General features: G+C 40.9%; 1 non-coding gene across 1 annotated transcript; it reads right to left on the reverse strand.

Annotated features, from left to right (window-relative positions):
- Positions 1–1,394: 1,394 nt before the first annotated feature.
- LOC117238685 lies at positions 1,395–1,513 on the reverse strand. Its single transcript, XR_004494246.1, has one exon. It is a non-coding gene; the product is annotated as a 5S ribosomal RNA (ribosomal RNA).
- Between the last annotated feature and the right edge of the window lie 2,452 nt (positions 1,514–3,965).

The following is a 3,965-nucleotide window of genomic DNA, read 5'->3' on the forward strand; positions in this document are numbered from 1 at the left end:
CTGTCGGGGGATAGCTGTATTATGTAAATTGGGAGCAATATGTTGTTCTCCCTTGATCTTTTTGTCGTGAATCGTGTGACTTTTAATGAATTTTACGTCGTCAATGTGCAAGGCTTGTAGGTCTGTAAGTATTTCTGTTTCGGTGTAGCTATTGTCTAAACCTTTTAACAAGTATGTATGGTGTTTCTCTGTTTCGGGTGTATACGTGTAGAAGGTTGTGTTAGCTGAGAGGAGAGTTTGTTTTGCTTTATGGAAATCGGGTAGGTTTTGGAGGTAGAGTGCGTGTTTACCTGCGTGTATTCTTTTAATGTGAAATTGTTTAATGTCCGCTACTTTCTCTATGAGCGTTACGGTGTCCTTGGGGTCTTGTAGGATTATGTTGATGGGTGGCGGCCTGTTGTCTCTTGTGGTGGGTGGGGTGCTCGTACGCTCCTTCGCGGAGCATCCGGTGGGGCGTCCGTCAGGTGCTCGGTCCCCCCTTGGCGGTGTTGGAGGCGCCGGGCCTCCTGGGTTGTACGGTGGGGTGCGTCGCCCCTGCTGCGCCGATTGTTCCGGTGGCGTGGTGGGACCGTGTCTTCCCGTTTTGCCTCGTAATCTTTCGTTTTTCTTTCTTATTTGATCTAGCGTTGAGTTCCAAGTGGAGTAGTTTGATGGTCCCGGTTGCGGATGAGGCTCTGGTTCAGATTGTAATTTCGTTAGCCTTTTCTTCTTGGCTGGGGTGATAATCTACAACTGTGTTTCCTAGGATGTTTGCTAGACTCTTTGCCCTGGCAACCAGGTTAGGTTGTGGGTTGAGTTTCCGCGTCTTTTGAGCGGGGAGTCTTAAGATACTGTTGATTTCCCTGGCTGTTTTATGTGTAATTATTTTTCTCTTGATGGCTTTTTTTATTGGGTCTACGGTGGGTTCCGTTTCGTTGCTCTTGGCTTCGTTATCGGTGGCTTTTATTTTTTTGTACAGTTTTATTTTGTCTTATCTTATTTTATTTTCTTTTTGTTCTTATTTGTATTTATGGAGATGATGTGGATGCAGTATTTTTCACTTTTTTGTCGCTATTTTGTCACTTGATCCATCTACTTTAGTGGATGTTAGTCTACTCCGACGCGCGCTCCGAGGGGTCCGTCCCGCTCGGTGGTCAACAGTCGACTGTGACGAGAACGAGTGCACTCAGCGCGGTATGAGCGTTGGCTGAAATTAATAGTTTTCTTATTTGTTTTCCATGGTCAAAAAATAGAATATTTAAAGAAACATAGGTGTGTGCCAAAATGAGAATGATACAATATGCATGATAATGATCGCGTAATGCTAAAACATTTCTCTTTCTCGATGCTTCGATTGTAGATTATTAAAAATAGATTGTCAAGAAAAGTAAAAAAATATTGGAAAAATAAAAGAAAGCCAACACCACACGGAGTTCCCAGGCGGTCACCCATCCAAGTACTATCCGTGCCCGGCGCTGCTTAACTTTCGTGATCGGACGAGAACGAGTGCACTCAGCGCGGTATGAGCGTTGGCTGAAATTAATAGTTTTCTTATTTGTTTTCCATGGTCAAAAAATAGAATATTTAAAGAAACATAGGTGTGTGCCAAAATGAGAATGATACAATATGCATGATAATGATCGCGTAATACTAAAACATTTCATTTTCTCGATTATTCGATTATAGATTGTTAAACATTGTTTGTTAAGGAAGCCGAATTGATTTTTTATTAGGATTACGTTATTTTTTTTTTTTTTTTTTTTTTTTTTGTTCAAAAGGAGACTAGGGGGTTATTTATGATTATTTCGAATATTTTGGTTATGTTGGGTAGGAGACTTATATATCGCAGGTTTGAGGGTGAGAAGCGGTCTTTATTTTCTTTTCCTTTGTGATGGCTGCTAATATTATTAAAGAGCACTGTTTAATATCATTTTATTTTGTTGGTTAACCGTTTGAGCAAAATGTTCGGGACGTCGTCGAAAGCGGATGATTTTTTATTGTTTAATTTAGAGGAAATGATTTTTAGTTGATTATAATTTGTAAAGTAGTTTATTTCTGTGTCTGGTTGTTTGGGGTTGTCCGAGGTGTTTTCATTAGAGAATATGAAGACTGCCTTATTTAGCGATATGTCTCGCTCTATTTTATTTTTCAGTTTATTTGTTTCGGAGATAATAATTCTCGACCCAGGTGATCGTTGTGTGTGTCTGTTTTGGAAAAGTGAGTGCCGATAACGTATAGTTTTTCCGTTGTTTTACATGTTGTGAAATAACTAGACTCCATGTTTTTATTGATGTTCTGTATCGCTATACCTGCATCTTGGAGGAGGGGAGCTTTCTCTGGAGGTAGTTTGAAAGAAGGGATAGAGTTAGATTCTTTTTACCTAAAAATTTGATTTGTCTGTGGGAACATGCTAGCTGAGTCTTTTTAGACATATTTTTTTTATTTTATTTATCTTCTCTTTTTGTCGTAAGAATTTTGTTGTACTTTAGATTGTTTATTTTGGATAGTACGTAGCTTTTGTCTCGTTGTAGCTCGTTGTTGCTCGCTTTCGCAGTCAAGGCGCTATTTTAGAAGGGTACTCCAATAGCTAAAACGATTCTCTTCAACATTCGTAGCAGTATTTCTAATTTCCTACGCTACGAGTTTCTTGTAAGGATAATTGACGGATTTTAACGGCCCGAGCGGTCGAGCGCCACTACTTACCCAATTACATCGAAGCCTCGCATTCACCCAGGTATCGTTCACGCTCTTCCAGCGAAGGATCTGCCCCGCACTTGGAGCGTATTCACGCAGTAAACGCCATCTTGCGGGCGAATATGCCGCGTGACGATTTTCTTGAAAACCAATCAGCGTGCGTATTTGGGGTCCTCCGTTTCGAGCCTTGTTGGAGTCTAACAACGGTATCGGCAGTCTCGTTCGAGTAGTTTAATCGTGAACATGTAGCAGCGAGTCAGTTTCCGTGCGTTCGAATCGCTAAACGTGGACCAAAGAACCGTTTCAATCTCTTAGCGCTCTTCAAGCGCTCGTGCAGGTGAAATCGTTTCGTCAGTCGCAACGCAAAAGTGATACTTTTCTGTGCTAGCTTCTTCGATGAGTCAATATCTTGAAGCATTCGTGGACATGGCTGCAAGCGTTGGTGGAGACAGAGTCGTTCCATCAGGCGTGACGATCAGTGGACAGTCCTGTGCGAAATCTTCAATTGTGAACAGTATCTCCAAGCATACGCGAAGGTAAGTATCATTTTAGTGAGCGAACGATTAGTAAACCGTCTCGTGCTGGTCTTTCAATTGCGAGCGGCATCGTCACGCGTGTATCGTTAATCATTCGTATCGTCGTACGATAATTCAGTCGCATTCGTTCAGTCGTACATCGCGTCGCGGCATTCGCTTCAGTTGCTTCCTATCGCATAATCGTCCGCAGTAAGTATTCCTAAATTTCGTCTTAATCGTCGAAAACAATTTGAAACTTTCTCATTGTTTGTTCTTTTTTTCTTTTTTTTTTTTTCCAGTTTTAACTTCGTCAATTGTTCTTCGCGCATTGAGTCATTACTCTCCCTCGTAAATCTGTCACCCAAGATTAATTCGACGGGGAACGAGTTACAGAACGCGGTATCGTCCGATATCAGAGACACGCGCGCATGTTAGACGTATCGTTGTTTCTTTAACCGATTGAGTACCAAGCAGCGTGATCGCGGTGTTTAGATTTTATGTCGAAAAGTCCCAGTACATTTGAACGCTACGGACGACTGACGGTATTTTGTGTATTTCATTGTTATCTTAATAATTTTTATTGAACAAAATTTGGAATGTTTATAAACTAATAGTACGCATATATAAAAATATAGATGTATTTCATAAAAATAACACATATGACGAGCGCTATTGTGCCGCTTGTTTCTCTCGCAATCGATTAAGAGGTTATCCTGCCGTTCCGGACTTTTCCACTGTCACGTAAAATAACAAAATAAAAAAGAAATTTGAGGTGAA

This window comes from Bombus vosnesenskii, unplaced genomic scaffold (assembly GCF_011952255.1).
Source record: "Bombus vosnesenskii isolate JDL3184/JDL3185 unplaced genomic scaffold, Bvos_JDL3184-5_v1.1 scf7180000013602, whole genome shotgun sequence".
Taxonomy (NCBI): Eukaryota; Metazoa; Arthropoda; class Insecta; order Hymenoptera; family Apidae; genus Bombus; species Bombus vosnesenskii.